The following is a 10960-nucleotide window of genomic DNA, read 5'->3' as shown; positions in this document are numbered from 1 at the left end:
TTTTGGTGGTTTATTCCATTTGAACTTTATGGGTATTTTAATAGAATTGTTGAGACTCTTTTCAGTTAGCAGCTTAAATTCAGTAGCTTTTTGGATAATATGAATATCATTAATAGGATAGTAAATATTATTCTGGTTGTTGTTATTTCTATTAAGCCAGATGTGTCAAATCGCAAAAGGAAAGAATGAATTCCAATTAATGAAATTATTTTGAAGGAGGTAATCAAAGTTTTTTAATTGGAGGAGCCAATGCTTGTTATTATTTTTATAAAACTTTTCCCACTCAACGCTTTCCCATAAATGCTTAACAGCTTTACACTTTCGAAAGATATGCATTATAGATCCCTCTTCTTGGCATTTGCATATAGGGCAGAAGAGATCAATGTTCAGACCAATTTGTAAGAGATATTTTCGGCTATGGTATTCTGTTATGGAGACACTGCCACAAGAAGAATTTAATTTTATTAGGGCAATTCAGTTTTCAAATCCAAGAGAATTCTAATTGATTGTCTATAGGAGTTCTATAAGAGTATAACAGAACTTTGTTGTGAAAAAATCTTTTGAATTTAACGATCATATTGGTGAAAATCTTTTTATTGAGTGGTCACTAATAGAGAGAGAACTTGTTACTTCCTTCCTAAGATTTTCTATATTAGATATCCAGTTGGTTTCTCATATGTTCATGTTGGAATGGTAATGGGGTGACCAAGTAATACCTTTAGAGCATATATCTCATCCTCTTTGAATACTTTTCCAGACAAAAGAGCTTTTTTTTTTTTTTTTGCACCATTAGTTCCATAAGAAGTGATGATTAATCTAGCCCAGGGAGTTATAGCATTTGTAAAAATTCTCCATACTAGACTAGCTAGTGTGCATAAATTCTTAGTAATAGCATTATGAATACCTAGGCCTCCATTGCTTTTTGGTTGGCATAGTGTAGACCAATTAACAAGATGAATTTTTCTTTTTCCATGGTGCTACCCTATATAAAATCCCTTTGAATTTTATCAATCTTGTTGAGGATATTCTTAGGAAGCAAGGTATACCACATATAGTGATTGTGAATTAAGGTACAAGTGGGATAGGGTAGTCCTTCTTGCTAAGTTAATGAATTTCAGTTTCCAGGATGCTAGCTTGGTTCTCATATTATCAACAATAAATTGAAAGTCTTTAGGTTTTGGACAATTATTTAATATTGGGAATCCTAGGTAGGTACCAAAGTTATCACATTTCTTTATACCTAATCTATTTGTAATATCCTTAATGAGAGAAGGGGTGTAGTTCTTAGAAAAGAGGATCTTAGATTTAGAGCTGTTAATACATTGACCTGATAGGTCACAAAATAGGTCTAGTCCATTTTTAATGGCATGGCATGATTTATCATTTACCTTTGCCATTAAGGTAAGGTCGTCAACAAAGAATAAGTGAGAGAATTTGGGGCATCTTTTTCCTATGGTTATTGAATCTCAGTTCCAAGTATCAACTTGATGGTCTATATATATTTTGTTAGCATTTTTAAGCAAAGGATGAAGATATAGGGTGAAAAAAAGAGCATGCATAGTGATTTAAGAAAGATTAGATGGTAATCAAGATTACTTGCTAAGGACTGCTCAATAAAATTAATGGCCTAAAGCCTTTAAGTTCATAATAAATTTTTTATATATTTATATTGTTAAAAATTAATTTAATTTAATAGGATACTAGCCATGTATTTGTAATACATTACCTAGGATCTTGTTGTAAAAAAATTCTATATACTAATATGAAAGGTTTGAATGGTCTAATTCAAAATTCTAAAATAATTCTTTTGTTAAAAATTAGGTAGTCTTTCTTTCTTTATTTTTTAATAACCATTTTGTACATTTCTACCAACTTCAATATTTATAAGCAAAATAAAACCATAAATTTACTACTAAAAACTATTGGAGTCCAAAATTTTTTTGATCTAAAGCAAAGGCTTTACTAGCTTTCGAGTGAGCCGCCTTATTAGTTACTCATTCTGTTTCAATTTAGATGAGATAGTTTGACTCGGCACGGAGTTTTAAAAAAAAGACTTTTGAAACTTGTGATCTTAAAAGCTTAAGGGATAAAAGCTTTTTGGGGCCATGATATTTGTGTGGTTATAAAAGCTTCTCATTAAAGGTAAAATAAAAAGTTTAAAGATGAATTATTTTCTAATTTAGAAATATGTCATTTATTTTGGAACATACCAAAAAGGAAGTACCCCATCTAATTTGAAACGGATGGAGTACATAATAAATTATTGAAGGTAGTTGATAATATGGGTGTATAAGCAACCCATAACAATAATAGAGAAATGCAAATGATAGAAATCTGGTCAAGGATCTGAATCCTATTTCTTCCTCTTCACTATTATTCTCTTTCAAATTGGGGTGTCAATTTGCATATTAAATTTTGTGACTGGTCCAATGGCTCCGTTGGGGGTACCTTACATAGATAGGGTAATAGAACGAAACTAATAGTAGTAAGACACTGAATAAGACAGTAGTCATTAGTTTGTATGTCAGTTCTAGTACAAAGGGTAAAGTAAAAAAAGAGGTGAATACAATATTACCATAAGGACGTAATAAAGCCATTGTCCTATTATTATCCTTCAACCAAATGTGCGTTCCTTTGTTTGATTAGTGAATACAGTTACGATTCTGCTAACCCAAAACTCGGAATATAACGTCCACGCAATTATACTTTTTAACCACTCATCTACTTCTTATGGTTGATATTCTTCAAAATCACTATTGAAAATAAGTTTCAACCATTTGATAAGAAGCGTTTTACCTTTCATTCAGGTTTAGTCTTTAGATTTGGATAGTTAAACCAAAAAGATTTACGTATATAAGTTCCACCACAATTTTAGCATAGGAATCTTCCAGGGCAGAGCTAGCCCTTGAGTACGGGTTCACTAAACCCAGTAGTAGGGGTGGAAAATGGGCGGGTTGGGCTGAATTTGGGCGGGTCAAGATGGGTTAGGTCAATAAATGGGTCATTGCCCAATCCAGCCCAAAGTGTACTTGGGCTATAATAATCCAACCCGCCCAGCTTGGCCTATTTTAGAACCATGTTCAACTTGCATAAAAAAGCTTTTTACCTTAAAATGTGTAAGTTGAAAAATATTTTGCGGGAGGGGATGGGGGTAGGGGTGGGGGTTTGGGGGGGGGGAGGGGGTTGGGGTGGGTGGGTGGTTCAGAAAAATAAAAATAAGAAACAGAAAATTGAAAATACAAAAAAAAATTCTTGAGGGGGTTGCTGGGGGAAGGGGAGAGGATGTAGGGTGGTGCAGAAAAATGAAAATAAAAAATAAAAGTAAAATTTTTTTTTAGGGGGTTTGCGCCGTGGGGAGGTGGGGTAGGATGGGTGGGTGGTGCAGGAAAACAAAAAAAATTGAAAATACAAAAAAAACTAAAAAAAATAAAAAAATTAAGGGGTTTTGCGCGGAGGGGGGAGGTGCAGAAAGACAAAAAGCCTTCGGAGATTCACTAGGTAGCTGCTCGGCGTTCGCATCCTAGTGCTTCTCCCTCTATCTTATTTTCTCATGTTTTAGTTATGTAATAGTTGTATAGACTCTTTCAGACTTCTAGTTTTTATGATAGATGCTCATGACTGGTGACACCCCGATGTCGGGCTATGTCTATTTCGCAAACTGTATTATCCACCTTATTTTGGAATCATTGTTGTTATGCTAAAGACTTAGTTTTATTATTTAATTACTTAGAAATGAATTGGGAGTGTGTCGGCTGGCCTTATCTTCACGAGAGGTGCCATCACGATCGGGTCCGGTTTTAGGGTCGTGACAAGTTGGTATTAGATCTTAGGTTACATAGGTCTCACGAGTCATGAGCAGGTTTAGTAGAGTCTCGCGGATCGGTACGGAGACGTCTGTATTTATCCTCGAGAGGCTGCAGAACCTTTAGGAAAAACTTCATATTCTTGGAATTCTTGTCTGCGAATTTGTTGATCCGAATACTAAACTTCTGTTATTCTATTCTCTCACAGATGGTAAGGACATGTGCTACTGGTCAGGATGGACGACCACCAGTACCACCAACTGTGGCCACTGGAGGACGCGGTCGTGGTCGCTGTAGGGGTAAGGGTGTGGCCCACACACAACAGCTAGGGCAGCACCTTCGGGTCTACCAGCCACCCAGTTCAGGATCACGTCCCAGCTGTGGACACTCCAGCAGTACCAGCTCAGGCACCAGCTGTGCCCATTGTCATTCCGGGTCTTCAAGAGGCCTTGGCTCAGATTCTGTCAGTATGCACTGGCCTAGCTCAAGAAATCTCAGTTACTACAGCCGCAACTCCTTCTCTAGCCGGGGGAGGCACTCAGACTCCCTCCGCTCGCACACCTGAGCAGTGGCATGCAGGGACTTCAAACATCGGGGGCACATCCAACCCAGCCGGTTGCAACTGCTCAGGACTATGTAGCTCCTGTCATGCCAGAGGACGAGCAGCGTAGGTTGGAGAGGTTTGGTAGACTTTAGTCTTCGACTTTCAGTGGTGCAGAGGGCGAGGATGCCTAGGGTTTCTTGGATAAGTGTCAGAGAATTCTTCACACAGCAAGTATTCTGGAGACCAGCGGGGTCGCTTTCACTACTTTTCAGTTTTCTAGAGCTGCCTTCACTTGGTGGGAGGTGTATGAGAGGCGTAAGCCTGTTGGTGCAGCACCCCTTACCTGGCAACAGTTCTCCGCTCTCTTTCTAGAGAAGTATGTGCCGCAGTCTCGTGGAGAGGAGCTGTGTAGGTAGTTTGAGTGGTTGCGTCAGGGAAAGATGACTGTGATGCAGAGATGAGGTTCTTCGAGTTAGCTCGTCATGCTATTTGGTTGGTTCTGACAGATAGAGAGAGGATTAGGAGGTTTGTGGATGGCCTCACTTATTAGCTTTGTATTCTCACGACTAGGGAGAGGGTGTTTGGTGCTACTTTTGAGGAGGTTGTGGACATTGCTGTGAGATTGAGTCAGTTCGTCACCAGGAGCGAGATGAGAGGGAGGCCAAGAGGCCTCGAGGATCTAGTAGTTATGGTGGTGCTCCTTCGAGAGGTCAGTTTCAGCACGGTAGAGGCCGTCCATTCAGGCATGCTCAGCCAGCTCGCCTAGGTTATCGTGGGGTGTCATCAGGTCATGGTTCTCACAGTTCTCATCAGGGTCAGTCATCACTTAGTGCCCTTCCAGCTCAGAGTTCGTCCCGTGCTCCATCAGTTTAGGGCTCTTCTATGCCAGGTGCATCTGCTAGTCATTCCGGTGCTAAGGGTTCCCTTCAGTCCCCGTCTCCAACACCCGAGAGTTGCTATGAGTGTGGAGAGATGGGTCATATGTGGAGACAGTGTCCTCGTCGTCTTGTGGGTTCATCTCAGCAGAGGGTTCAACCATCGGCTTCAGCACCAATTACTTCACCACCACCCGCCCAGCCGGCTAGGGGTGGAGGTCAGTTAGCTAGGGGTTGCCCTAGAGGGGGAGGTCAATCAGGTGGCAGTCAGGCCCATTTCTATGCACTTCCAGCTAGACCCAATACTATTGTTTCCAATGTTGTTATTACAAGTATTGTCTCAGTCTGGCACAGAGATGCTTCTGTATTATTTGATCACGGTTCCACCTTTTCTTATGTGTCATCATACTTTGCTCGTTATTTGGATACGCCCCGTGAGTCTCTTGTTTCACCTATTCATGTATCTACTCCGGTGGACGATACTATTGTTGTAGACCGTGTGTACCGGTTGTGTGTGGTAACTATTGGGGGTCTGGAGACCCTAGTGGATCTTTTATTATTATGTATGGTGGATTTCGATGTTATTTTGGGCATGGATTGGCTATCTCCGTGTCGTGCTATTCTGGACTGTCATGCTAAGACAGTCACATTGGCTATACCGGGTGTGCCACGGATTGAGTGGCGAGGTTTGACTGATTATGTTCCCGGTAGGGTAATCTCATTCTTGAAGCCCCAGTGTATGGTTGAGAAGGGATGTCGATGCAGAAACTCCCAGTATTGATTCTATTCCATTTGTGAGGGAGTTTCCCGATGTGTTTCCTGCAGACCTATCGGGCATGCCACCGGACAGGGATATTGATTTTGGTATTGACCTGGTGCCGGGCACTCAGCCCATTTCTATTCTGCCATATCATATGGCACCAGCGGAGTTGAAGGAGTTAAAGGAGCAGCTTCAGGAACTCCTTGATAAGGGGTTCATTCGGCCTAGTGTGTAACCTTGGGGTGCGCCGGTTCTATTTGTGAAGAAGAAGGATGGCACTATGAGGATGTGCATTGATTATAGGCAGTTGAACAAGGTAACAATTAAGAACAAGTATCATTTGTCTTGCTTGATGATTTATTTGACCAGCTTCAGGGAGTGAGAGTGTTCTCCAAGATTGATCTTCGTTCATGTTATCACCAGTTGAAGATCAGGGACTCGAATATTCTTAAAACAGCTTTCAGGACTCGATATTGTCATTATGAGTTCTTGGTAATGTCTTTTGGGCTGACCAATGCCCCAGCAACGTTCATGCATTTGATGAACAGCGTGTTCTAGCCTTATCTCGACTCGTTCGTCATAGTCTTCATTGATGATATTCTGGTATACTCCCGTAGTCAGGAGGAGCACGCGGAGCATTTGAGAGTTGTGTTGCAGAGATTGAAGGAGGAGATGCTTTATGCAAAATTCTCCAAGTGTGAGTTTTGGCTCAGCTTAGTGGCTTTCTTGGGGCACGTGGTGTCCAGTGAGGGTATTCAGGTTGATCTGAAGAAGATAGACGGGGTTTTGAGTTGGCCTAGACCATCCTTAGCCACAGAGATTCGCAGCTTTCTTGGTTTGGCGGGTTATTACTGCCGGTTTCTTCAGGGATTTTCATATATCGCATCACCCTTTACCAAGTTGACTCAGAAGGGTGCTACATTTGTGTGGTCGGACGAGTGTGAGGGGAGCTTTCAGAAGCTCAAGACAGCCTTGACCACAGCTCCAGTGTTAGTTTTGCCATCAGCTTCAGGTTCATATACCGTGTATTATGATGCTTCGAGAGTTGGTATTGGGTGTGTATTGATGCAAGAGGGTAGAGTTATTGCTTATGCTTCTCGCCAGTTGAAGCCCCATGAGAAGAACTACCCTGTTCATGATTTGGAGTTGGCTGCCATAGTTCACGCGTTGAAGATTTGGAGACATTATCTGTATGGTGTGTCTTTAAACACTAATCACCGTAGCCTCTAGCACTTGTTCAAGCAGAAGGATCTCAATTTGAGGCAGCGGAGATGGTTGGAGTTGCTAAAGGATTATGATATTACTATATTGTACCATCCGAGGAAGGCCAATGTGGTGGTTGATGCTTTGAGCCGGATGGCGGTGAGTATGGGGAGTTTGGCATATATTCCAGTTGGGGAGAGACCTCTTACAGTTGATGTTCAGGCCTTGGCCAATCGGTTCGTGAGGTTAGATATTTTGAAGCCCAGTCGGGTATTGGCTTGTGTGATTTCTCGATCTTCCTTATATGATCGCATCAGAGAGCGCCAGTATGATGATCCTTATTTGCTTGTCCTTAAGGACAGTTCAATACGATGATGCCAGAGATGTGACTATTGGTGATGATGGGGTGTTGAGGATGCAGGGCCGGATATGTGTTCCCAATGTAGATGGGCTTCGGGAGTTGATTCTAGAGGAGGCTGATAGCTCGCGGTATTCCATTCATCCGGGTGCCGGGAAGATGTATCAGGATCTGAGACAGTATTATTGGTGGAGGAGAATGAAGAAGGACATTGTGGGATTTGTAGCTCGGTGTCTCAATTGTCAGCAGGTAAAATACGAGCATCAGAGACCGGGTGGCTTGCTTCAGCAGATAGATATTCCAGAGTGGAAGTGGGAGCGGATCACCATGGACTTTGTAGTTGGGCTCCCACGGACTTTAAAGAAGTTTGATGATATTTGGGTAATTGTGGATTAGCTGACCAAGTCCGCGCACTTCATTCCTGTGTGTACTACCTATTCTTCAGAGTGGTTGGCAGAGATCTATATTCGAGAGATTGTTCGTTTGCATGGTGTCCCAGTTTCCATCATTTCAGATAGGGGCACTCAGTTTACTTCGCAGTTTTAGAGGTCTGTGCAGCGAGAGTTAGGTACTCAAGTTGAGTTGAGCACAACTTTTCACCCTCAGACGGACGAACAGTCCAAGCGCACTATTCAGATATTGGAGGACATGTTGCATGCTTGTGTCATTGATTTCGAAGGGTCATGGGATCAGTTTCTACCACTTGTAGAGTTTGCTTATAATAACATCTACCAGTCGAGTATTCTAATGGCCCCATATGAGGCTTTGTATGGGAGGCGGTGTAGATCTCCAGTTGGTTGGTTTGAGCCGGGTGAGGCTAGGCTATTGAGGACATACTTGGTGCAGGATGCTTTAGAAAAGGTAAAGGTAACTCGGGAGAGGCTTCGTACAGCGCAGTCGAGACAAAAGAGTTATCCTGATAGGAAGGTTCGCGATGTGTCCTACATGGTTGGTGAGAAGGTTTTGTTGAAGGTTTCGCCCATGAAGGGTGTGATGAGATTTGGGAAGAAGGGTAAATTGAGTCTTCGGTTCATTGGGCCTTTTGAGGTGCTTCGGAGGATTTGGAAGGTTGCTTATGAGCTTGTTTTGCTACCCAGCTTATCGAGTGTGCATCCAGTACTTCATGTTTCTATGCTCTGGAAGTATATTGGGGTTCCGTCTCATGTTCTGGATTTCAGCACAGTTCAGTTAGATGATGATTTGACTTATGATGTGAAGCCAGTAGCTATTTTGGGGCGTTAGGTCGAAAGTTGAGATCAAAGGATATAGCTTCAGTGAAAGTGCAGTGGAGAGGTCGGCCCATGGAGGAGGCTGCCTGGGAGACCGAGCGGGAGAGGCGGAGCAGATATCCTCACCTGTTTGAGGCTTCAGGTATGTTTCTTCACTCGTTCGAGGACAAACGTTTGTTTAAGAGGGGGAGGATGTAACAACCCGGTCGGTCGTTTCATGAGTTACCGCTCTATTTCCCCCATTTCTGCTTCTTATTGCTTTGTTTATCCATTCTATGTGTGATCGGGTTGGTTGGTTCGGGTTTCGAAAGGATTTGGTAAGGTTTGAGACACTTAGTCTCTCTTGAGGAAGCTTAAGTCGGAAAAGTCAACCGGATGTTGACTTATGTGTTAGAGGGATCGGCTTTGAGTTCCGATGGTTCAGATAGTTTCGGGAGGTGATTTGGGACTTAGGAGCGTGATCGGAATGTGTTTGGAGGTCCGGAGTAGATTTAGGCTTGAATTGGCGAAATTGGAATTTTGGCGTTTTCCGATCAATAGGTGAGATTTTGATATAGGGGTCTGAATGGAATTCCGGGAGTTGCAGTAGTTCTGTTGTGTCATTTGAGATGTGTGTGCAAAATTTTAGGTCATTCGGACATGGTTTGGTAGACTTTTTTATCAAAGGCGTAATTTAGAAGATTTTGGAATTCTTAGGCTTGAATCCAATGCGAATTTGGTGTTTTGATGTTGTTTTGAGCGTTCTGAAGATTGGAACAAGTTTGAATGATGTTATGGGTTATGTTGGCATGTTTGGTTGAGGTCCCGGGGGCCTCGGGCGAGTTTCGGTTGGTCAATCGGATCATTTCAAGATGTTGAGAATTGCAGAAAATCTGCTGAAGTGTTGCAGAAAATTGACCTTCGCGTTCACGAAGGGTTAGCAGGTGAGGCTGAGGATTTAGCCTTCGCGTTCGCGAGGAAGGTTCTGCGTTCGCGAAGGGCTGGGGTTTTGTGCATCGCATTCGGGGTATCGAACGCGTTCGCGAAGGTTGACCTGAGGAGTCATCGCGTTCGCGAAGGAGGAAAATTTGGTCAACTTGAGTTTGTGTTTCGCGAACACGAGGCTTTGACCGCGTTCTCGAAGAAGGATTTGGTGCCTGGGCAAAATGTTGAAATAGCCATTTGTCCGCAATTTTGGGGCTAACTTCCACCATTTTTGAGCGATTTTAGAGATTTTTGAAGAGGATTGAAGAGGGATTCAAGGGGAAATACTTGGAGGTAAAACTTATGGACTTAATACTCGATTCTATCGTGAATTCTACTTAATTAATCATGGAATTTAAGCCTAATATTGAAGAACTAGGGCTTTAATTGGAGACCTAGAATTTGGGATTTGAGGGGTCGTTTGTGGTTGGATTTTGATGTTTTTGACATGAATAAACTCGGGGAGTGATAAGGAATCTATTGATGTAATTTTTATCGGAATCCTAGACGTGGGCCCGGGGGTCGAGTTTGGCCAATTTCGAGATTTGTATTGTAATTTGATTTCTTTCGAGTGGGCTTTGTTCCCTTAGCATATTTTGATGGTTTTGCACTGATTTTGGTTAGATTTGGAGCATCTGGAGGACAATTCGAGAGGCAAAGGCATCGCGGGCTAGAGATTTAGACCGGATAGAGGTGAGTAATGATTGTAAATGTTGTCCTGAGGGTATGAAACCCCGGATTGCACATCGTTGTGCTATATTAAGGTGACGCACATGCTAGATGACGAGCGTGGGGTCGTGCACCGTTGGGGATTATGATTTAGTCCATCCCGTATGACTGTTTTATTGCGTATTTGCTTGAAAACTATTTGTTATCATCATGTTTTGGGTTGAATGTCGTATTTGGGTCTCATGCCAACTATTTGGACCCTTAGGAGATTTTTACTGATATTTTCTCACTGATTTGACTTTATACTTGTACTCAGTCATGCTATATTCTACTATTTTCATAACTCAACCATGTTTACTCTGTTTTAATACATTAAATGATATTCTAAATGATAATTTGAGATGAGCATCATGATTTACTGTTGCCTGAGTGACTTATGAGATTCTGACTGAGTAAGGCCGAGGGCATGTGTTGTGAGGATACACTGATTTATGATTATGAGGCCGAGGGCCTGAGATTGTACGCCACTAGGTGGCTTGTTTATATGAGATCGAGA

Source organism: Nicotiana sylvestris, chromosome 5 (assembly GCF_000393655.2).
Source record: "Nicotiana sylvestris chromosome 5, ASM39365v2, whole genome shotgun sequence".
In the NCBI taxonomy this organism is placed as follows: domain Eukaryota; kingdom Viridiplantae; phylum Streptophyta; class Magnoliopsida; order Solanales; family Solanaceae; genus Nicotiana; species Nicotiana sylvestris.
Note: the sequence above shows the minus strand (reverse complement) of the source record.